General features: G+C 36.7%; 1 pseudogene; it reads right to left on the bottom strand.

Annotated features, from left to right (window-relative positions):
• Nucleotides 1–229: 229 nt before the first annotated feature.
• On the bottom strand, nucleotides 230–25,683 carry LOC133290350 (ADP-ribosylation factor GTPase-activating protein AGD1-like; annotated as a pseudogene).
• Nucleotides 25,684–26,477: the final 794 nt, after the last annotated feature.

The following is a 26,477-nucleotide window of genomic DNA, read 5'->3' as shown; positions in this document are numbered from 1 at the left end:
AAACCGGAAAGTTCGTATTTGGTTAAAAGAACCTTTCAAAATCATGATTTAACTATGGATTGTCACCGTCAAAGACTTGTGCAAATTAAAATGTGCTGAAATTCATAATATCTTACGAACATTGAATCTATACGATACACTAAATGAAAAAAAATAAAAAAAAATAAAAGCACGTTGAATCTAACATTATGCGGTCATAATCAGCGACATAGTCAAGATCCAGGTAACTTTTCACGTTCCCCTATTCCTCTTGTGTACTCATGCTACTACAATTAATGTCCACACTCACATGACTAAAAGTCTAAAATGGGAACTCATAATCTTAAGTCTTTCTTTTCCCCCCTTTTCGTTACAAGAAAGTTGAACGTTGAATAATCACTCAAGTCACTTATATACAACTCCTTTATAACTTGAATCATGATACACTTCCAAAAAATTTAAAAGGAATGAATATTGTAATACTCAACTCTTTGGTTGAAAATTAAAATGGACGTGAAGCCACATTAAACAACCTATTGCATCCTACAACAGATTATGACAACCATAAACACATGGCCCAACAAAACTAACCCACCAGCTTCAGGCCCATTGGGCTAGTTAGCCCTTAATTTTCTCTAGAATATGGACAAATTTCTTGTTTCAATCTGAGAATCTTTTTTTTTTGAATTATCCCTTATAGTAAGTTTTGAGGGCATGTCATCTGCTTGTTAATAGAGCAAGAATTTCCTTGCCAATGGTGCCGGGTTCTGATGCAAGCTTAAGAGGAGTGTTTCCTTCTTTATCTACAGCAAATGGATTTGCACCCCTGAAAATAATTGGCAAATTCTTTTAGTAAATTTTCAGTGTGAATCAAAAGTATATACCAAATGTGAACACAACATGTGACATAATAACACGATAGGAACGTTAACCATGAAACTGAAGTTTGCTAGACACGTTTATTAATATAGTGAAATTTGTTAATCACTTGAAAGAGTAACAAATGAATGAGAAAGGATATTCTTACTGCTAAAATTTTCCACTACCAACCTACTACCTATCTAATCACTATAGATCAGAGGGAGAGAATGTTGAAAAGTTTATGAAGAGAGAGGGTATCTAAGACATCAATATCGATATTAACAAACACCTTTATCTCAAACTGGTGTCAGTTAAACCCAAATAAAAAATACGAAAAAATGGGGTATCTAAGAAACCTTAAAAAATAACTACCTTGTGATAAGCACTTTTGCAGATGCACCCTTGCCTCTCATAATGCAGTAATGCAGTGGTGTCCGACCTTTTAAATCAAGAGCATTTGTATCTGCCCCATACTGTAGGAGAAGCTCTACCATTCCAGCATCATTAGTTAAGCATGCCATGTGAAGCAAACTAGGACCATCTTGTAAGTCCTCCATTAGTTGATTACTTGAAGAAGGCATGTTGGAAGAATTGCCTGTACAACATTTCATCATTTGTATGGGACATACCATGTAATGCTTGGAAGGAGTTTGAGACTTTGAGGATAAGAAGACATACCATGTAATGCTTCCCCTTTAATAGCATTGATATCCACATCTGACTTGACAATATACCTATACACTGCTTTCTTGTCATTGGTGCTGATGCTTTCCCATATTTGTTGTGCCACTGAAAGGAGATGGTTGTTTTGTGTCATCCGGCGAACAAAGGTTTTCTCAGAATACTGCCATAAGAGAAACCAAGGGAGAAAAAAGTATATATTATTTTAGTTTTAATAAGATTCCTTCCAGCTACCAGAGGATTTTAATCAATGATTTTAAATAAGAAACATCATAGAGTAACCAAATAATCAATAAGTACTTGTTTCACAGTAAAGAGAAACTTATATGACATGGACAAAATAGCTTGACACTCCAAACAACAGAGTTTGAGAATTTGAGTTAGCAAATGGTGACAGAAGTAAAGCAGTTAAGTTTTTCTTGGTAATTCTATAAAATTAGTATGATACTTATTTTGAAAAACTAAAAACTAAAACCTCAAAATCCTAGAACTTGTTGACCAAAACCTCCACTATGCACTAAGATACCATTTGGTTCATACTCTAGCATTGAGTACGACTCTTTAGTAATTCTTTTCACTAATGAACTAAGAACTCAACTGAAAGTTGTTATTATATAGAGCACAAAACAGGATACCAACAATTCATACAGGAAGTGGCTATTGATATGTAGGGTACCGAGCTTCCAAAAACAGAATACTCAAGGTTAGATTTCTCAATCACCTATATATTCCTTAACAGATTTTATGCATGCAAAATTTCTTTGATACAATGATAGAGTAGATTTACTGTTTTCCTAAGCTGGAAAACTTAAGCTAAGAATTCTAGAGTTGAAAACTTAATTTCAAGGGTTTCATTTAACTGTCCCCTTCCCCACAAATATTGCTTTCTAACTTGGAAACAATTTATAATTTCCATTATATTACCTTTGCATGAATGAACCTCTCCTTTAGTGAAATATGATCATCATGTTGTGGTTTTCTTGCATGAAATGACTTGTTTGTGTTGGCCTTGGATGAACTACATTGCAGGGGAGCATGTTAGCAAAAGTTCAAACAGATAATCCCATCATCAATCTTGGCAATACTTACCCAGGAGTTTCATCAATTTGCGAAGTACTTGTTGGATGCAACAGCTCCTCCCAAACTGAGTTTGCAAAGAGATTTCCAAGTGACTGAAACATGGTTAAGACAAAGGAATCCCATACTTTCACGTCAAGTGTCAGTGATCTTACCTGAGAAAAATGTTACACCACCTTAGTTGCAAAAGTGAGAATTTAAAACAAAATGCCTTTTTGTTTTCACTTTTAATAATAATACAAATATGAAGAATAAGAGTTGACAAGACATGAAATGAAACATATACAATACTAAAGCATAAACTTAAATATGCAACCTCAACTACTTACTTTTGATATATGAACACCAAGATTACGGTGAACCCCAGAACATTCAATGCATATAAGGATGCCAAGGTTTAAGGATGCCCAGTCTGGTTCAGGTTTACCACAATCAGCACATTTGTCATTCCCACTAACCTTTCTAAGAACATCAATAGGCTTTTCAATTTTTATGATGTTCCCATTCTTCTGCAAGTCTTCAGATGATCTATCAAGTGTCAAGTTCTTGAATGCAAAATCCCCACTCAGTGCCCCATCATCATCTTGACAACTTTGTGAAGAATCAACAGAGTAACGTTCACTGCTTTCTGAGTCAGCTGAGAATGTCTGTCACAATTGTTTTATAATTATAGTAGTCACAATTAATAAAGGCTGACAAAGATTCATTTAAAATAAAAATAAAAATAAAAAAGGATCATGCTAAGGAATTGGCTATGGACTATTTAATGTCATTCGAGTCTTCAACTAGATAAGACATTTCATGAGAAATGCTAAATGCTTAAAAATAATAAAAAAAAAATCAGTCTAATTATCTCAAAAGAAATGAAATGACTAAATGCACATGCCTTTTTAGTTTTTTTTTTTTTTTTTTTTTCATATTTGATAAGATTTTACTTATTTAATATTAGAATAGAATATTATGCCTACTTTTTTCATACCTATTTTATCTATTTCTCTTCTACACAGTTATATTACAATATGAAGAGGAGAGAGAAATGATGAATGTTAGTTGAGATTATGATATAAGGTATTGAAGAGGAACAGGTAGAATAGACATGAAAATATCCTATCCTGTAAATATATATTTTTAAAACAATCATCCAATCATATATTTCATGCATGTAGTTGTTATCACCGTTAAATTCTTTTAATATGTGAGAACAAATATTGGATGATAATGCAAAAGAAAAAAATTTACAATTTTACATAGTAGATTAAAAATTAAAGTCTATCAATTATATGTTAAACTCAATATTATTTATGAGGAGTCTTTCTTGTAATTTATATTTGATTGCTGGTTAACAAAATCCAGAAGCAAAATGTACTACGTACCTGTCCTAGTGTCTGTACACTCAACAAGGAGGTAATTACTCCAGTTATCTTTTCCATCCAATCCATCTGGTCCAGGGCATTTTCAGCCTGCATTTTTTTTTAACCTAAGTATTATGAGGAGTAATAATAAATATGCCACACTTTGATTTAATAAATTTTGGAATGTGTACCTGCAATGTAAAAATCTTTGATGGTGAAATAATCCTGAAGCAGAATCTTAAATCTGTCTGTTCAGCATCAATCTTGATTGTTGATGTCAGCAGGTTCACTGTGTGACGTGCTATAGATTTTTCATCAAATCCATGGTAATGTGAAGATAGCAACCGACTAAGAATCCCAGCACTATTGTCAGTTGCACAATTCCTCTGTGTAGATGACTGATTGGCACACTGAAATGATATGCTTAACATTTATTAACAAGATAAGCTGATGAAATGAACATTTACCTAGCTTAAGAGTACTAATTAATTCACCGTTTATCTATCAATAAATAATTGAAATTTTCTCAAGTTATATGATCATGTTAAAATAAGATAGGATCTATTTGAATTACTAAAGTTTTTTTTTGGAGATATTCCAATTAGTTCATTGTTTCGGGGCGGATCCAAGGGTTAAGGCTTTAAACTCCTCCTAAAGATGGTACTGGAGAGAATCAAACACATACTTTTACCTCTACCTACTCAGTTTTCTAGAACTAACAGAGCTACCATTATTTGGTTCGAATTACTACAGTTAACTATTGGTTGGATACTTACATGTAACCCATTCCATGGTTTACGATAGTAGTAGAGCATTCCACGACTATCAAGAACAAAATACCTTCTCTTCCAGTCACCCCTTAAATTGGAGGATCGTTTTGAAAGATACCCTTGTCGAATGATTCGAACCTAAAGAATGTACACATTATGATATGAAGAGATGCCAATGGATATATAGGACTCAGAAATTAAAAATATGTACAGTGAAGTAAATACATATTCTCTTTGAGAAAGTAATAAATATGATATCCTAAAATACCTTTCCATCTGCAGCAGATTCCGTTACTGCATCTATCACTTTATTATTTGATGCCCTAGAAAAAGGCTGCACCTGCACACCTTCTCCATTGGGAGAACCATAAGGGCCATTCAATGACAACCTATTTTCGTGGTGAACATGTCTTTTGTACTCTAGCATTCTTTCACAAAGTGAAATCTGCTCTTCATTGTGACTTTCTCTTGCCTTTTGTGCATAAGCCAAAACCTGCAACATAGCAGACACAAGAAAGGAAACCTTCCATTCAGTCGATAAATCAGGAACACTAATACTAATTTCAAACCGACAATTTTGTTCGACACTTTAAACTGTTGGAAATTTAGAGAAAATAAAAGAATAATAGATGAAAAAATCTTTTTGTATTTGAACTGGCTAAAAGAAAAATTACAACACTCGGTCACTCCTTTTTTTTTTTCTTAGTGCTGCAGCACTGTTCTTTCTTTCTACCTTCCTTTTATTTTTTTCTTTCTGATTCTAAATTCCACACCTAATCATACATTTATATATAGGTTAGTCTACCGACTCACTTCTAACATTATATAATATAATATTTAAACTTTTGCTATATGACAACTACTTGAACTTCTACAACTTTCCACAATTTTCCAGCAACCGACTTTGTTTCCTTTAGGAGTATACCACCGCTTCTGAGTTTTCAAAGTATTAAACTTCTTCAACATTCTTTAATCATCATTTAGAGAATTACTCCACGTAACTTTTCAGGCTACAGATTTTTTTCTTTTACCGCCTTTGACTACTTTGATGAGGTGGCAAAGACTAATTTGATTTCTAACACTCCTCCTCAAATTTGACTTTGCATACCAATCATATGTTTGAGTTTGTTGAACACATCGGTCTTTAATGGCTTTGTAAAAATATCTGCCAATTGTTCTTCAGTTCTGCAGTAGACTAATTCCACAACTTTGTTTTTAACTTGCTCCCGAATAAAATGATATTTCGTGTCAATATGCTTGCTTCGGCTGTGGGAGACTGGATTCTTTGCAAGTGATATACCAGACTTGTTATCTACGTATATAGTAATTGGACCTTCTTGCTCATAATGAAATTCATTCAAAATATTCTCTAACCAAATCGCTTGACACGTACATGCTGCTGCGGCTATGTATTCAGCTTCGCATGATGATAGAGCAACTGTTTGTTGTTTCTTTGATGACCATGAAAATATTGCTGAGCCAATATGAAAAGCAGATCCTGAAGTGCTTTTTCGATCATCTACATCTCCACTATAATCACTATCTGCATAGCCAATTAACCTTGAATCTTGGGAATGTGTATAGAATAATCCATGACTGATGGTTCCTTTGATATATCTTAAAATTCTCTTTGCTGCACTGAAATGATCTTGCTTTGGATTCTCCATATATCTGCTAATTAGACCAACTGCAAACATGATATCTGGTCGAGTGAAAGTCAAATACCTCAAGCTTCCGACCAGGCTTTTGAATAGTGTTGGGTTAACTGGTTCTCTATCTGAGTCAGCTTTCAACTTCGTTCCTGCTTCTATTGGTGTTGAAATAGGCTTGCAATCTTTCATTCTGAACCTACTCAGTATTTCTTCTGCATACTTCTTTTGTAACATATAAATTCCTTCTTCCGTTTGTTTTACTTCAACTCCAAGAAAATAAGACATTTCTCCAATATCTGTCATTTCAAATTCTTTAGTCATAGCTTTCTTAAATTCAACAAACACACCTGGATTATTCCCTGTAAAGATTATATCATCCACATAAAGACACACGATCATCATATCCCCATCTTCATTCTTCTTCGTGTACAAAGCATGTTCATACGGACTCTTCACAAATCCATTCTTATGAAAGTATTCATCTATCCTTGTGTTCCATGCTCTTGGAGCTTGCTTCAATCCATATAGCGCCTTTTTCAGTCGATAAATTTTATCTTTTTCTCCTTTTTTAACATAACCTGGTGGTTGCTCAATATAGACTTCTTCTTCTAGGTAACGATTGTGAAGGCTGATTTCACATCCATCTGGTATATCTTCCATTGCTTTTGTGCTGCAACTGCTGTAAGAAGTCTGATGGTATCAATCCTTGCAACTGGTGCAAACACCTCATCATAATCTATTCCATATTTCTGCTTGTAGCCTTTAGCTACCAATCTTGCCTTGTATTTCTCCATTTTTCCCTCTTGATTAGTCTTTGTCTTGTACACCCACTTTACTCCGATGGGCTTATGTTTCTTAGGCATAGTTGTAAGCTCCCACGTGTCATTTCTTTTGATTGCAGCAATTTCATCATTCATGGCTTTCTTCCACTTTTCATCTTCTACAGCTTCCTCATATGTCACTGGATCACATTCAGCTATTAAACAAAATAATGAATAATCAAGGGTAGTTTGTACCGTATCTGTAGCATCATAGATATCACTTAAGCTTCTCATCTTTGCTGCTGCTCCCCCTGAATTGTTGCTACTGCTACTGCTACTGCTTCCTGAGGTTGAAGGTGTAGATGCAGGAGTTGTTGGATTAGGACTTGGTGGAGGTGTCTAATCATTGCCTGCTTCAACTGTTTTCTCTGTTGAGTTATCATCATCTTTAAAGAATAAGCCTTCTACTCTTTTTTCTTCATCATTCCATTTCCAGTAATCTGTTTCGTCAAACTCGACATCTCTTGAGATGATTACCTTTTTTGTCAGGGGATTGTATAATCTGTAAGCTTTACTCTTATGCTCGTAGCCAGTAAAGATACATTTTTCTCCTTTATCATCTAACTTCTTTCTCTTCTGATATGGAATATGGGCATATGCAATGCAACCAAAAATTCTTAGATAGCTTACCTCTGGCTTTCTACCACTCCATGCTTCATTTGGTGTTTTGAACTTGACACTCTTTGTTGGACATCGATTCAATAGATAGGCAGCACATTGGACAGCTTCAGCCCAGAGTGTTCTTGGCAGATGCTTTTCTTTGAGCATGCTCCTTGTCATATCAAGAATTGTACGATTCTTTCTTTCTGCTATACCATTCTGTTGTGGTGTGTAGGCTGCTGTCAATTGATGAATTATTCCATGTTGCCTACAAAATTCTTCAAATAATTTGGAAGTGTATTCACCCCCTCTATCTGTTCTGAGTGTCTTCAGATACTGACCACTTTGCTTTTCTGTCATTGCTTTGAATTCTTTGAACTTTTCAAGAGCTTCTGATTTTTCTTTAAGAATATATACCCAAGCTTTTCTACTGAAATCATCAATAAAAGTAATATAATATCTGTTTCCTCCAAGAGATGGAATATCAAATGGACCAGCTATATCTGAGTGAACTAGCTGCAGTGGTCTTTTTGCTCTCCATGATTTGCCAACTTCAAAGCTTTGTCTATGTTGCTTTCCTCTCATGCATCCTTCACATAGCTGATCAGGTTGATTTATCATTGGTAATCCATTTACCATCTTTGCTTTTGATAGCAGCTTCAGGCCAGTGAATCCAAGATGACCAAATCTAAGATGCCATAACCACGAACTATCTTCTATGATAGTCTTCATGCACTTTATTGCACTTGTCTGGATGTTTAGTTTGAATAGACGATTTCTTGTCATATCAACTTTTGCAATCAATTCTTCTTTATGATTTCTCATAATGAGAGAATTATTCTTCAAATGAATATCATATCCTTTTTCTAAAAGCTGACCAAGACTAAGGAGATTGCTTTTCAAAGATGGTATGTAATAGACATTTGAAATATATTTCTTATCTCCATTCTTTGTGAATATCATAATCTTATCTTTGCCTTTAACTGGAATCTTTGATAGATCGCCAAACGTAACTTCTCCTTGGACTTCCTCATTCAATTCTGTGAATAACTCCTTTTTGCCACACATGTGATTACTAGCTCCGGTATCAAGGTACCAAACATCTTTCCCACTATCTTCCTCGCCTTTGTAAGTGAACAACATGGTCGGTTCATCATCTTTCTCTTCAGTTGTTGTATAATGACTTCTCTCCGCAACTCTAGCAGCATCTCTACACTCATAGCTGAGATGACCATATCTGTTGCAATTATAACACTGCAAGTGGGATTTATCACCTCTTTGTTGAAATCTTCCTCTCCTCGGGTCACGAAACCACGACCTCGACCACGATTATTATATCCTCCTTGATCACGTCCATATGCTATAGCATCAGTCTGAAATCTTCTATTTGTTTGACTATATCCACCGCGTATGCCACGACCGCCTCGAGTGTTGAATCCACCTCGGGTGTTGAAACCTCCTCTATATCCACCATGATTTCCTCTGCCACGTCCATAGCTACTGCTACTGGCTTGATTTACATCAAGGGATAATTTGCTTTGCAAAGCTTGCTCCAATTTGCTAGAACCTTCATTAAGATTCATTCTTTGCTCGTGAGCTTGAAGAGAACCCACAAGCTCGTCAATAGATATAACTGACAAGTCTTTGGCTTCTTCAATGGCAGTGACTATATAATCAAAATTTCTTGTTAGTGACCGTAGAATTTTCTCCATTACTCTGACATCATCTAAAGTCTCTCCATTTCTTTTCATCTCTTTCGCCACCTTTTGCACTCGTGAGGAATAATCTGTAACTGGCTCTGCATTCTGCATTTTTAAGTTTTCAAACTCAGCTCTTAGTGATTGGAGTCGTACCTTTTTAGCTTTGCCAACTCCCTGGCAAGACTTCTGTAAAATCTCCCATGCTTCCTTGGATGATTTTGCATCTGATATTTTCTCAAAGGTTGATTCATCAACACCTTGAAAAATTAAGAAAAGAGCCTTTTTGTCCTTCTTTCGTGAATCTTTAAGCATCTTTCTCTGAGCATCTGATAAAACTGCTTCTGCAGCTGCATTGGCGGGCTCCATGTATCCATCCTCAACAAGGTCCCATATATCTTGGGAACCTAGCAACGTCTTCATCTGAATGCTCCAATTCCCATAATTACTCTTTGACAACTTTGGAATCTGTGATTGCATCATCTCTGTCATCTTTGATCGAACGTGGCTCTGATACCACTTGTTGGAAATTTAGAGAAAATAAAAGAATAATAGATGAAGAAATATTTTTGTATTTGAACTGGCTAAAAGAAAAATTACAACACTCGGTCACTCCTTTTTTTTTTCTTAGTGCTGCAGCACTGTTCTTTCTTTCTACCTTCCTTTTCTTTTTTTCTTTCTGATTCTAAATTCCACACCTAATCATACATTTATATATAGGCTAGTCTACCGACTCACTTCTAACATTATATAATATAATATTTAAACTTTTGCTATATGACAACTACTTGGACTTCTACAACTTTCCACAATTTTCCATCAACCGACTTTGTTTCCTTTAGGAGTATACCACCGCTTCTGAGTTTTCAAAGTATTAAACTTCTTCAACATTCTTTAATCATCATTTAGAGAATTACTCCACGTAGCTTTTCAGGCTACAGATTTTTTTCTTTTACCGCCTTTGACTACTTTGATGAGGTGGCAAAGACTAATTTGATTTCTAACATAAACATGTCATTGTGGTCATGATGATGATGGTCTTCTATATACAAATATAATCTATGACCATATTAACATTCACCTAACAAGTAATAACTTAAACTATTGGATTGAATTGGTTTTTACATGATTCGAACCTTCATCTTATTCTATCAATAAATAATTAAATATTATAAAATTTCTTAATACAAATACGTGAACTAGGGCATTGTCCACCTTCAAGTCTAGTATAGTTTCACATCTCAGATTATCCTAATAGTTTAAATTTCGAGATCAAATGGTGGTAGCAAGAGAAATGAGTAAGTGAAAAGGAAAAGACTTCGGTTCGATCCCCACATGCCACTTTTGGGAGGGGTTTAAATATCTTCCTCACTGACCTGCCCCGTGCTCCAGATTAGTCCCATAGCCGGCTCAAAGAGTCGAAACTTGTGGAGATACCAGGACGAGTCAACTCGCCTCAGAAAGGTAATTAGAGTTGCGTTAATTCTAAATTTTTTTTTTTTCGAGGAAATACATTACACTCAGCATTCCGAATGTATTATTCTAACAGTCATATAATCAAAAGAAAACTACATCTCTTATCCAATTATCCAGTCAAGTTAAAGAAAAAAAATGAAGAGTTAGTAATAAAACCTCGATAATGAAAGGCTCCAGCTCATGTAATAGCTGATAACCCTGCAAGAGAAAGAAATTTTAAAAATAGCATAAGTGCAATATTGCATATGGAAAGCCATATATATATATATATATATATATATATATATATATATATATATATATATGTCATACATATACCTGTTGAAAGTATCGAAGATGAGAATCCATAACTCCGGTGACAGCCTCCAAAAACTCAAATCTCTTCTTGGCCTCAACGTTATGAAGAGCACTAACCTATCAATAGAAGATGAAACATGTTCTGTAGTTAAGAGCTAAACATGTACATTTTGTACTCTTATTTTAAAGCAGCATATCTTGTCCAACTAAGATTAATTACCAGATTCAAACGAGCTTCCTCAAATGATGATCTTGCATTGTGCAATTCCTGGAATGTCTCTACCAAATTAGACTAAAAAGATAATGGTAACCCATGACAAGCTAATACAATATTTATGAATAAAAATACCGAAGAAATTAAGCTGATGAACATACCTCTTCTAAGACAGCAGCAATATCAATCCTAGTGCTTTTTCTCAATGACATAAACTTCTCACGTGCCTGTTGCATAAAATCCATGTTGTATTTGTGTTATGATCAAAAGATAGGCCAATGAACTTTCAACATATATATCTGTTTTGTTTTTAAACGCCCTAATTAAATTTTTTCCTGTGTTTGTGATAGGATAGCGGATCCTACAATGGAATCTCAACGAAGGAACAAGAAGAAGTGCAAGAGAAAATCAGAGAAAACAAAGGAAGGGATTCTGTATATTCATAATCTGCTCACAAAATTGACCCTATGAGGCATATATGCCACGTCTCTAACAACTCCAACAGAAAGCATAACAAACAGGACACGTACACCATGACTCATGCTTGTATCAATTACTAACAGCAGATACTAATCACAATGCATAACAACAAATTCACTATTGAAGGCTAATAATAAGGCCCCAAACAGCTAACCACATTTACTCCACTTAATGGTTTGTAACAGAACTTATGACAGCAAATAAAAGAACCATGACAACAGTATCTTTTGGGCCGCTCAAACTACATAATCCTTGGCCCACGAAGGGGCACCAGCTCTCCTCTTCATGTTGGGCTGAACATTCCTAACACTGCCCCCATCTTCAAAGGGAAACTTGTCCTCAAGGTTCATAACAGGCAACACAAAATCTGGATAGAACAGCAGAATGTCAGCCTCATCCTCCCACGTTGCATCTTCAGGGAGAGAGTTGGACCATTGAATCAACCATTGTCTTTTGCCTCCCTGTTCCTCTGGAACCTGTCTAGACATCAAGGCAGCCATAGGAACTTGAATAGGGTGATTACCATGATTCATATCTGGCAAGGCCAAAGCAGCAGAAACATGACCTCCCTTATAGAGCTTGAGAACAGAAACATGAAAAGATGGATGAATTTTGCAGCCCTCAGGTAACTCTACTTGATAAGCCACAGGTCCCAAGATTCGAATAATAGGGAAAGGACCAAAGTACCTCTTAGCAAGCTTGTGGCACTTCCTGTTAGCTAAAGTAATTTGCCTATATGGTTGCAATTTAATCAATACCAAATCTCCAACAGCAAAAGTGACATCCTTCCTATGCTTATCAGATTGGATTTTCATCCTATTCTGAGCACTGTGTAAAGAGTCTTTGAGAAGCCTTAACAACTCATCGCGGTGGCCCAAGGTAGTGTCTACAGCTTCAACACGGACAGATCCCTTAGTATAAGATGGGATCATTGTAGGAACCTTACCATATAAAGCTTGGAAAGGAGTCATCCCAATAGCTGAATGTGCAGCTGTGTTGTAGTGATATTCAGCCCATCCCAAATAAAATGCCCACTTATGATGCTCCTCATGACAGTAAGCCCTCAAATATTGCTCCAAATAGCGATTGGTGACCTCCGATTGCCCATCGGACTGTGGGTGGTAAGCTGTGCTAGTTCTCAAAATGGTGCCACTGCATTTAAAGAGTTGTGACCAAAAATGACTCAAGAAAACTGAATCCCTATCAGAAACTATGGTTTTTGGAAATCCATGTAACTTGACCACCATATCACAGAAAAGGGAAGCAACCTTTGCAGCAGTATAGGGAGTGGCTAATGCACCAAAATGAGCAAATTTGGTCAAGCGGTCCACCACCACCAATATCACAGTGAATCCCTTAGAAGAAGGCAGTCCTGTAATAAAATCCATGCTCAAATCTTCGAAGACCCCATCAGGTATTGGTAACGGTTGAAGCAATCCAGAAGGAGGTGAGGTGGAGGTCTTAATCATTTGGCATATTGAGCATCTTTTGACAAAGTCATGAACATCCTTCCTCATTCCCTTCCAATGAAAAAAGGCAGATAACCTTAGAAAAGTTCGAACAATACCAGCATGCCCCCCAATTAAAGTTGAATGGGCTTCCTGCATTATACCATCCTTCAAGGCAGAAGCTGCACCCAACCAGTAACGACTCTTATAATACAGAATTCCATCCCTGTCCATTATATCAGAATCCACCAGCTCCTGTTGTTGCAACTTCATCCGAATATTGATCAATTCTGGATCAATTTTGTTCTCCTCCCGAATTTGATCCACCAAAGAAAAGGTAGGTTCAGATAGTAAAGCCAAGGTCAAACCGGTTTGGTCTTCCTCACAGCACCTAGACAAAGAGTCAGCAACTACATTTGCTGATCCTGGCTTGTATTCAATGGAAAAATCAAATCCCATTAATTTGCAAGCATACTTTTGCTGCTCAATTGTTTGAACAGTTTGAGTTAAGAGTTCCTTCAAACTTCTATGATCTGTACGAATTATGAATCTAGAGCCCAGCAAATAGTGCCTACACTTCTTAATTGCTTCAGTGAGAGCATACAACTCTCTAACATAAGTGGAAGCCACCCTCATTCTAGGTCCCAGCTTCTTACTGAAGAATGCAATAGGATGATTATGCTGCTGGAGCACAACACCAATTCCAACAGCCGAGGCATCAGTCTCCACTACAAAGGGCAAAGAGAAATCAGGGAGGGAAAGGACAGGAGTGCTTGACATGGCTTCCTTCAAAGCTTCATAAGCTTGGGAAGCCTCCTCGGACCAGTGAAAGGAATCCTTCTTCAACAAATCTGTCAATGGGGATGCTATGGCTGTATAATGTTGAATGAATCTTCTGTAATATCCTGTCAAACCAATAAAGCCTCTCAACTGTTTGATGGTTTTAGGCAGTGGCCAATGCTTCATGGCAGCAATCTTAGTGGGATCAGCTTTCACCCCTTCTCCAGACACCAAGTGGCCTAAATAATCCACTTCAGCCAAGGCAAAAGCACACTTACTAAGCTTGACCATAAACAAATTTTCCTGCAAACAAGTCAGAGTTATTACAAGATGATTATAATGCTCATCCTTGGAACCACTATAAATGAGGATATCATAAAAAAAAACTATAATAAACTTCCTAAGATAAGGCCTGAACATGTGGTTCATGGCTGCCTGGAAAGTTGAAGGAGCATTGGTTAAGCCAAAGGGCATCACCAAAAACTCATAATGCCCTTCATGAGTCCTGAAAGCAGTCTTGGAAGTATCTTCTGGGATCAATAGGATCTGATGATAGCCACTCCTCAAGTCTAACTTGGTAAAGATCCGGGCACCCTTCAACTCCTCTAGTAACTCATCAATGGTCGGTATGGGGAAACGATCTCGAATGGTGATGTTGTTCAGGGCCCTATAGTCAATACACATTCTCCATGAATTATCTTGTTTTTTGACAAGCAAAACAGGTGAAGAGAAAGGGCTCCTGCTCTCTTTGATAAGTCCCGAAGCTAATAATTCAGAGACTTGATTTTCAATCTCCTCCTTTTGATGATAGCCATATCTATATGGCTTGACATTAACTGGTCGAGCTCCATTTACCAAATTAATGGCATGGTCACAGCTCCTGGAAGGTGGCAGCCCCTTGGGTAATTGGAAAACAGGTTGGAAATTCACCAAAACATCCCAAATGTCAGCAGGGATTTTCTGTTTCAACTCCCATAATTCGGGTAAAATAGAAGACTCCATTTTCTCCTTCCTCCCTTCTAAACTCAGACATTGGTGGGAAACCAATTTTCCATCCCTGCAGTGAGTCTCACCTTGTAACATCACCCTGCCTCCTTTAGTCATAAACTCCATGGATAACTCTGCATAATCATGGATAACCCTGCCAAGTAGACTCAGCCAAGAAATGCCTAATATAATCCCAAATCCAGAGAGTTCAATTATCCACAAATCAACTACAAAAGAATATCCCTGAATGCTCAAAGGGACTTTCAAACATTTCCTGTCACAGATGAGAAACTCTCCATTCCCCAAGAACACCCTCATGCGTGGAACCTTCACTGTTGGTAATCCCAGCTCATCAGCCAAATGCTTTTGGATGAAGTTATGGGAACTCCCTGAATCAACCAAAACAGGAATGTGCCTGCCTTTGAATTCAATCCGAAATTGGAGAGCCCTTGGATTAGTATCCCCTTTTAAAGAATGCAAGGCAGCCTCGTGTGTCCCTTCATGTGACTCTTCTGGTTGCCACAGAATCTGTTCTTCAGTCTCATCACCCAAATCCTCCCAATCACCAATCATGAGAAACAGCTTGGACTTACACTTATGTCTAGAATTCCACTTCTCATCACATGTATAACATAAACCGAGCTCTCTCTTCTTCATTAGTTCCTCATTACTCAACCTCTTAAAAGGAACATTCGATGGTAATGCTGGAAAAGAAGGCTTCTGGTTTGGCAGAATGGAAGTCAGAGGTTTGGGCTGCTCCACTGTGTATGGATTTTTAGCAAAGATCTTCTTGCCCCCTGTGGGAGATGTGGGAGAATGGCCCTGCGTAGATCATAGGTAATGGCAAGCTGTATAGCTTGATGGAGAGATGTGGGAGAATGTAATTGAATGGCCCTGCGTAGATCAGGTAATAATCCAGAGACAAAAAAACTCATCAGGACCTCATCCGAAAACTCAGATACCTGATTAATAAGAGCCTCAAATTTCTTAATATACTTATCCAAATTTCCCTCCTGTGTTAACTTGGAAAGCACTCCCCTCAAATCAGTATAAGCCGTTCCTCCAAAACGCTGACGAACTGCTAATTTCAGCTGCTCCCACGAATGAATGGAACCACCATTAAAAAGCCACTGAAACCAAGGCCCTGCCAATCCTTCCATCCGCATGCCAGCCAAACGGACCTGAAGTGCACCCGGAACTTGCTGCAACCCGAAATACAACTCAGTACGAAAGATCCAACTATTGGGATCAGAACCATTGAAACCAGGCAACTCCATTCTAATAGATTTCAGAAGAGAACGAGGATCATCAGTACCGAAACGCGGTTGTGATGTTCCGCCAGAATCATGAACAGAAGCAGAAGGCACGCCATGTGTTCGAATATTGGCCCCAACCACCGCGGCATGAATTTCTTGTAATTGAGTCGTAAGACTGATGAACTGATTTTGATGCTCAGTGAAACGCAAATCAACCCTAGCCTGCAGATCGTCCAAGCTACGATCGACACGAAGCTGGAACGCACTAAATTCATCGGCCAATTCCTGGACACACATGATGAAATCTTGGTGAGCTCCAAAATCAATGAAAGCACCAATGATAGGATAACGGATCCTACAATGGAATCTCAACGAAGGAACAAGAAGAAGTGCAAGAGAAAATCAGAGAAAACAAAGGAAGGGATTCTGTATATTCATAATCTGCTCACAAAATTGACCCTATGAGGCATATATGCCACGTCTCTAACAACTCCAACAGAAAGCATAACAAACAGGACACGTACACCATGACTCATGCTTGTATCAATTACTAACAGCAGATACTAATCACAATGCATAACAACAAATTCACTATTGAAGGCTAATAATAAGGCCCCAAACAGCTAACCACATTTACTCCACTTAATGGTTTGTAACAGAACTTATGACAGCAAATAAAAGAACCATGACAACAGTATCTTTTGGGCTGCTCAAACTACATTATCCTTGGCCCACGAAGGGGCACCAGCTCTCCTCTTCATGTTGGGCTGAACATTCCTAACAGTTTGTCAACATTGAATTTACACATGCATCTCACTCCATCCAAATTTCTTCAAAGGAGTTACTGGAAGAGCAAACTCAAATTGAACTTTGTGATGGAATTAAAACATTACAATGTGAAGTTTATGCATGAACTTTACATTGTTAGAGATGATGGTCTCAATTTTATAGACATGCTGGAGTAAATATTGGTTATTTAATTATTATTAATTGTTGTATTAGGCCAAGCCCATTAGGTCAAGTATTAGAGTTTTCATTCTCTATAAATAGAGACCTCTTTGTATAGATTATTAACACACAATAATAATTTTCTGATTACCCTTTTCAAGTTGGTATCAGAGCTCTAGATCTTGAGGGCTCTGCTTCCGCGCCTATTGTCTTTTTTTATAAAACCCAAATTTCTCTGCCTCTTGCTGCCATCAGCCGCTACTGGAATTTTTTTTCGGGGACCTTTTGGACCAAGGGGGCCACTGTTGACCTTATTTTTCTTCGTTCTATCATTCAACGCACCGTTTCTCAGCCACAGACGACCCAAACACCTCCGACCGTCTCCAATCAGATCTGTCTTCACCGTTTGAACCTTTTTCCGACGACTTTTCAACCTCGACCACCCACAGACAGGTGCGCGCTCACCAGACGACCACGCCGGAAAAATCTCAGCCGCAGAAGACCCTCCACGCGCCTCCTTAGTCTCCGCGAGTGAAGCCCACGCGCATCTCCTTTCTCCGGCGCGTGGAGGCGCGTGCTGTGGTGTTTTTGGACCGGACCACCGCCATTCTTCTCGTCTTCTCGTCCACTTTCTGGATCTGTGCTTTCCTCTCAGATCGGACGTTGTTTGGTATTTGTTTGTGATTTTTGGCTTCTTGGTGTTATCCTTTGACCATTTTTGTGCAGTATGGCCTCTTCTCAAAGGAGTTCCTTTACCAAGTTTTCTGATGGTGCATCTTCTAGACCTAAGAGAGATGATCGATGGTGTTCTTATTGTAAAAGAACAGGTCATATCAAGGATCTATGCTTTCGCCTCCATGGAAAGCAAACTGTCTTAGAAAAGATGGCTAGGATGCGTGGTCAACTGTATTTTACTTCCTCTAAAATAACTTCTGCACCTAATAAGACCCAACCTGCATTTCGTCCCGATGAGTTGGAACGGCTCCGAACCATCCTTGATTCTCTGAGTAAGCCATCTGATACTAGTGCTTTGACTATGACTGGTATGAGCTCCAAAACTTATTCTTTCCTTTCTTCATGTAATGATTTTAAACATTCTTGGGTTGTTGATTCTGGTGCTACTGATCATATGGCTTGTTGTGCTGACTCCTTTACTTCTTATCATCCTACCATTGGAACTCATACAATAGCCGTAGCTGATGGCTCACATACATCAGTTGCGGATTCTGATGACATAAACTTACAGCAGTCCTTACATCTTAAAGATGCTCTTCATGTTCCTAAACTCTCCACGAATCTTCTTTCTATTCATAAAATTACAAAAGATTTGAATTGTACTGTAACCTTCTTCCCTACCCATTGTGTTTTTCAGGATCTCGCCACGGGGAAGACGATTGGTAGTGCTAAAGAGCAAGGTGGGCTGTACTATCTAGTGTCACAATCTCCCGCAAATAAAGTAACAGATCACATCTTGATGTCTCATGGTCAATCAACTGCTGATTCTTTGATTTGGCTTCATCATAAGCGCCGGGATATCCTCCATTTAGTTTACTCAAGTCTTTATTTCCGTCATTGTTTTTGTCTAAATCTGTTGAGTCTTTTCATTGTGATGTTTGTGAATTTGCTAAGCATCATCGTGTGTCTTTTCCTTCTAGTATTACTAAGAGTGTTGAACCTTTTAATCTTATTCATTCTGATGTTTGGGGTCCTTCTAAAGTCCCTCATGCTTCTGGAAATAGATGGTTTGTTTCTTTTATTGATGATTGCACTCGTGTAACTTGGGTTCACTTAATGCGTGAAAAGTCTGAGGTACTACAACTGTTCTTTCAATTTTATAAAATGGTTGAGACCCAAATTGGTAAAAAAATCAAGAGACTAAGAACAGATAATGGTACTGAATATGTTAATCACAGTTTTTCCCAATTTATACGAAATAACGATATGATTCATGAACTTACTTGTGTTGACACCCCCCAACAAAATGGGGTTGCTGAAAGAAAAAATTGTCACCTTCTTGAAGTGGCTCGTGCATTAATGTTTCAGACACATGTACCCAAATACTATTGGGGAGATGCTATTCTTACTGCAGCATTCTTAATCAACCGTTTTCCCAGTTAGGTACTTGACCATGTAAGTCCTTTTCACTCTATGACTTCTTTTTTCCCTTCTATTCCAACTATGAGTCTTCCTCCACGAGTGTTTGGATGTGTTGCTTTTGTTCATGTTCATAAACATCATCGCAGTAAGTTGGACCCTAGGGCTGTTAAATGTGTTTTTCTTGTTTATGTTCCTGATAAGAAGGGTTACAAGTGCTATCACCCTGGTAGTAGGAAATTTTTTTGTTTCTATGGATGTTACTTTTCAGGAATCTGAGTCCTTTTTCCAAGGTCCTCATCTTCAGGGGGAGAATCCTTCACCAGAAAACTCATCACCTCCCTTCTTTGAGTTTGAATCTTCAGTGTCTACTCTTTTACCTGTTGCAATGTATCCTCCTCTTGTTCCTGTTCCTCTTGTGTCTGATCTTCCTGTGAGTGATCCTCCTGTAACTGATACATCAAGTACATCAGAGATACGAAAGATTATGACACCTGAGTTGGTATATCACAGAAGGAAACAACCCACATTGCCTCAGCAGCAACCTCAATCGTCTGAACCACCGGTAAGTTCTAAATCTCATATTTCTGATCATGATGTTAATACTTCTGATGACTTATCCATTACTACTGATTCTGATGATTTACCCATTGCTCTTAGAAAAGGAAAAAGATCTTGTCCCAAGAAATCTTGTTCCTCTTGTCCCTCTTGTACTCAATATCCTATCTCCCATTTTGTTTCCTCTGCTAATCTTTCTGTGCAGCACAAAAGCTTTGTTTCAGCACTAGACTCTATTGCAATCCCAAAATCAGTACATAAAACCTTCAAAGATGGGAATTGGGCTCAAGCCATGCAAGTGGAAATGAATGCGTTGGAGAAAAATAAAACATGGGAGGTTATTGATAGACCTAATGGAAAGAAAGCAGTAGGGTGCAGATGGGTTTATGCCCTGAAATTTAATTCTGATGGAACTCTTGAGAGATACAAGGCTCGATTAGTTGCCAAAGGTTACACTCAAACCTATGGCATTGATTATGAAGAAACATTTGCTCCAGTTGCCAAGATGAATACGGTGAGAGTCTTGTTATCCCTTGCTGCCCATTACAATTGGGATATAAATCAATTTGATGTGAAAAATGCTTTCCTCAATGGTGAGTTAGAAGAAGAAGTCTACATGGAAATCCCGCCTGGTTTTGATTCTGTGAAGGGAGAAAATAAAGTTTGTAGATTAAAAAAGGCCTTGTATGGATTGAAGCAGTCACCTCGTGCCTGGTTTGGAAGGTTTACTAAGGTTATGATGACCTTAGGATACAGACAGAGTCAAGGAGATCACACTCTTTTCTTTAAGCACTCCCATAATGGGAAGCTTACTGTGCTCCTTGTATATGTTGATGATATTATTATCACAGGTGATGACTTTGTGGAGAAACAGATTCTGCAAACACGGCTTGCCTCTGAGTTTGAAGTCAAAGACCTTGGGAAACTGAGATATTTCCTAGGGATAAAAGTAGCTCATTCAAGGAAAGGATTTTTTATCAGCCAGAGGAAATATGTTCTTGATCTTCTCAAAGCAGGAAAGCTCGGGTGTAAACCTCTAATACTCCTATTGAGCAGAATCACAAGATAGGCTATGAAGAGGAGAGTCCTCCAGTTGATAAAGGACAATATCAACGGCTAGTTGGGAAATTGATATATTCGGCTCATACTAGACCAGACCTAGCTTATGCTATTAGTGTTGTCAGTCAGTTTATGCATGATCCAAAGGAGAAACACATGCAGGCAGTAGAGAGAATTCTTCAGTATCTTAAAGCTACTCCTAGTAAAGGATTGTTATTCCGACGTGATGGCAATCTCTCTTTAGAAATTTACACTAATGCTGATTATGCTGGATCCGTGACTGACCGTCGTTCTACCACTGGTTACTGCATGTTTCTTTGCGGTAACTTGGTGACATGGAGAAGTAAGAAACAAGATGTGGTCGCCAGATCAAGTGCAGAAGCTGAATTTCGAGCTATGGCTCAAGGCATTTGTGAGTTATTGTGGCTGAAAATTGTACTTGATGATCTCAAAATAAAATATGAGGGACCTTAAAGCTGCTATGTGATAATAAGTCCGCTATTTGTATAACTCATAATCCAGTTCAACATGATCGGACTAAACATATTGAGGTTGACCGTCATTTCATCAAAGAGAAACTTGATAGTGGGCTGATTACCACTCCATACATTCCCACTGGGCGTCAATTGGCTGATCTATTAACAAAAGAACTTCTTTCAGACAGATTTCAAGAACTTACTAGCAAGCTGAGAATGATAAATATCTATTCCTCAGCTTGAGCGGGAGTGTTGTAAATATTGGTTATTTAATTATTATTAATTGTTGTATTGGGCCAAGCCCATTAGGTCAAGTATTAGGTTTTCATTCTCTATAAATAGAGACCTCTTTGTATAGATTATTAACACACAATTAATAATATTTGTCTGATTACCCTTTTCAAGTATTTAGAACGAAAGGAAAAACGTGGATGCAGAACGTGGCTGCAGAGATCATTATACAGTGCAAGTTTTGTAAGCAATTGAGAAGCACCTGATCATATACACTGGAAGCTTTCTCAAAACGCCTTCGAGCTTCCTGCAAGCATCACTTGAAGCATTAAAAAAAAAATTTACAAATCATATGAGGCCAAAAAATTATGAATATTTTGTTGAATATGAAAATCAGCTCTAAGGAGCATTATCCTTTTTGAAAGTAGTGCCATTTTTAAAACTGAATTCCATCCGTCATATTAGTTTAACTGATAGTCTTGTAATGATGTTATTTCATCACAATTTTTAATAAAGTAGTCATTACTTCACAACTTTAAATAACATTTTCTTATCAAACCAATAAAATATACATTCTCCCAACTGAATCCAATACCTAGATAAGATAGCATGTATCAACCACATAACATAGAATAAAATCTTTTCATGTAAATGCTAGCAAATTTAATCATTAAGATTTTAATAAATAGAAACCAGTGATTCTCCATATTAGCCTAAGAAGTAAAGCAAAGTTCAGTTTGTTGAATAGTTGATATAAGATGCTCAAAGGCAATGAACTATGCTTTACGACTTATATGAGAGGAAAGGCAGCATCACACATTCACACTACTTTATGACTTATATATATAGGTCCTCTACAGAAAATATAAGACTTAAGCCATATCATCAAGTATGAAAATGGCTTAACATTGTATAATAATCAGCACTCAAAATATACCTTGACATCAAGGATTTCAACATTTAGAATGTTCAGTAACCGGTCATTCAGTATGTGCTCCACCTAAAAAGCCACGTTAAGTAAAGTCAGCTTAGCAATATTAGTTAGAACAATTGTTTCTATTTTACTAAAAGAAAGCATTGGTGAAAAATAAGAAAGACAATGACAACTCTAGACAAATCATTACCTGTGACCGAAGAAGTTCCTTGTATGTACTGATTTCTCTCAAAGCAATAGCAAATTTGGTCATAACAGGTCCTATAATACCAAAACAAAATTTATCAAAATTAATAGCCAAAAAAAAATGATAAATTTTTCTTATCGGATATTTAAAGGAAACAGAGGTTAAAAAAGTATGGGAATAGATCAAATAAACATAGCATGCTCTATACTAGAATATATCTTCTAGGTAATGTTTGGTTCCGGAGAAATTTTTTTTTACTAGGAAAATGTAATTACAAGGAAAAACATTGAAAAGTAAGTTTGGTAGGAAAGTTGAAAAAAAGTTGTTTGGTACTGCAAAATATTACTGAAAAAATTTGGTTAAATATCTTGATGTATGTTTGGTTGAAAATAAAATTTTAATGGGAAAAAGAATGGAAATTACGAAGAGGGGTAGATACTTTGTTCACATGTGGTTAAGAAGAGGGGTAAACTTGTCACTATTTTCATTCCCATTTTCCATTTATCGAGTTTTCACACAATACCACGTTGGGAGAGGGCTTTGTTAACTGTGCATTATTATCTTTTTTACATGCATTTCTCAATTGCTAGGCAACAGTGTTTGATGGGTAAATCTCAGGAATCCTTCAACCAAACATGGACAAATGACAAACCCACATGCACTTCACTTGGAAAATTTTGAAAACTCCCCAACCAAACACTACCCAGGAATTTTGGAAACTCCTTTAATGGGCCTAAACATATCGATCATGCACAGCACTTTGAGTATAAATCCAGTAACAACATGACTTGTTATGCTCAACCTAAACTTTGATGCTAGCTCTTGGCCAATATATCCCAAGGTATAAATCCAGTCAATGCCTCTTACGAAGGAATAAGCATACCAACAAATAAAAAATCATTTACGTTTATTTAATAAGAAAAGGAAAGAGAAGGGAAGAGACCAACAAGACTTACCTCCCAAAGTTACAAACAGAGGATCACTGTGCCCTCCTCCAAAATTTTCAAGGGCACTTGCAAATGCGATGTCTCCATCATATGCCTCTCCAAGCCCTTCCCTAAAAAATGGTTAAAAATACGGGGAATATTACTCTTATGTTACATGAGAGTAATTCTCTCATGCTATAAAGAGAATTTAAGCAGGATCCATCGTTAAAAAGCATATAAAAAAAAAAGGAAAAAAAAGAGATGCAATTTTTAAAGTGAGAAAAAATGAAATAATTATCTCATATAAAATGAAATTACTATTTCTCTAAAAATATTAGGGACTAGGGCATTAAAATTTTGAGAACGTGAGAACTGTGGCTATAAGACTTCTGTTTAATCAGCCACAATAGTCAAAAGTATGCCTTGATTAAGCCAAATAGCAGAAAATTAATTGCTCAGGTATTTGTAGTACATGTGGGCAGTATCTCATAAAATGTTCAACCTTTTTACGAGAACCAAAATTCACATAACATGAGAAAACTAATAGTTTTCTTTTCCCTTATTCTTGCTCTATTTGAATTATGAGAGATTATGAAATGATGTAACTGACGGAGTTGGAGTTGGAGTTGGAGATAAGAGAATGTATTCGATCTTTATTAGATGTTCGATCCTTTTCAATACCAATTTTAAGAGGAATTTAAAACTTTAATTTCAGGACCCACCCAAATCAGACTAGTCGCAAATTGATGAACCGAAATCGGACTAGTCGCGAATTGATAAACCGATTAAAATATCTCATTGGGAGAGATTTTTATGTATACAAGCTAAGTATACTAGGCCAATTAATAACTATTACATTATCACTTTTTAAATATAAATAATTATGAGACATAAATTTATATAAATATTTAATGAAATTAATATTTATTATGTTTTAGAAAATAAATTTATCTCTTACACATACATAAAAGAATGTGACCCAATATGAAAAGAATAGAGAGAATAAAAAAATATGAACCCTATATATTTTTACGTGTCCTATAACATGAGAAAGATTAAACTCATATTTAATGTTGATAAACTTAATTTACACAAATTATGTCCGTTAAGTTTATACATTAATTTCTCTCGAATTATTTAAAACTGTTCAGATGTTGAAACTTAAGGTTTGAGCTAATTGTCCTTTCAGATTTTCTAGTTTCAACATGCCCCAAGGATAGTTCTTCTATTTTATATGGAAGTCTCTTCCTTCTTAATTAGGAGAGTAATGAGGGTCTAGTTGTACGTATAACTTAACTTGCTTTTAAGTAATCTTATACCACTAACTAACCCCACATTATTATTGACAGAACATGCAAGAGGCTATTGGAAAAAAAAAAAAAAAAAAAAGTGTCTAAAGTGCAAAGTTCAATAAACAATGGCATGGAAAACCCACGTGTACTTTCGACACCCTTTGTAGAACTTCCAGCATCTCGAGCGTAACGATTCTGCACTTTCTTCAAGGCATTGAAGCTGTATCCACAACCATTCACGATTCATATTTAAGCAACCAAATCATATAAAAACACATAATTCTCCTAAACAATAATGCATGAACCATGCAAATAAACAACACCATTCACGAGATGCATGATCTCTACATAATAGTAACATAACACCAATATTCTTTCATATATATATATATATATATATGTATGTATTCTCTGTGATTGTTCAATTTTAAGAAACAAAGCACCCCAATGACGAGAATGGTTACAATGTTTGGAGAATAGGAAAGAAAATACCAAGAAACAGAACCTGTTGTCGGAACATGGGGGAGTCGTCGAGTTTTTTGAAATTCATTTTCAAAAAATAATGTGTATAAATGTTCTTTGTTGTTTTTGTGGTAGTTCGTCTTCTTCTTCTTCTTCTTCTGTTTTGCAGAGAAAATCTAATTGTTCATTGAGAGAGAAAAGAAGAAAAAAGAAAGGTATTTTGGTTGTTTTATTTTTTATTTTTCGTAAAAAATATTGTTATTTAGAGGGCGCATTTGAAGGAGGTTTGAAGCAGTGGTTGCGATATTTCATGTCTATCGCTCGAAATCACAACGGGGTTTTTTTATTTTTCTGTTTTAACTTTTGACCCATCTATTTATTTTCCTTCAAAAAACAGTCTGTTCCAACCCTGCATTTTGGTTTGGCTTGGTTTCACTTTTGAGGATTAAAATTTGGGATTAATATTTCTAATATTATACACTTTTACATGTTAGAATCAAATTGAAAAGAAAAAAAATATAAATCTTATACAATTTTATGTATGTACAGGACATTATTTTCTGCAACATCAAAAATATTAATTATTTACAAATTATGTTCTAGATTGTGTCGGGAATTTTTTTTTTTATTGTACTTTTTTCAACGTCCATTCCAAGTTTTGACCAAAGAAAAGAACACAAAACGAGGGTCTTGTGACCGTACGTGTACTGAGCACAAGAAAAGTGTTGCTTTGTGGGGACACACACTCCTTCAGATACCTCTTTCACAATTTTGAGGTGAGCTTAAGTGCTGAAGCTGGAGCTTTTACGAGGTTCCTTATCATTTCAGTGTTCATTTTTTCCCTTGAACTTTTATCTTCTTTTTATTCCTACTAAACAATTT

Source organism: Gastrolobium bilobum, unplaced genomic scaffold (genome assembly GCF_033153095.1).
Source record: "Gastrolobium bilobum isolate Gb01-03AN ecotype WA unplaced genomic scaffold, APGP_CSIRO_Gbil_v1 utg26148, whole genome shotgun sequence".
Classification (NCBI taxonomy): Eukaryota; Viridiplantae; Streptophyta; class Magnoliopsida; order Fabales; family Fabaceae; genus Gastrolobium; species Gastrolobium bilobum.
Note: the sequence above shows the minus strand (reverse complement) of the source record. Positions and strands in the feature narration are given on the sequence as shown.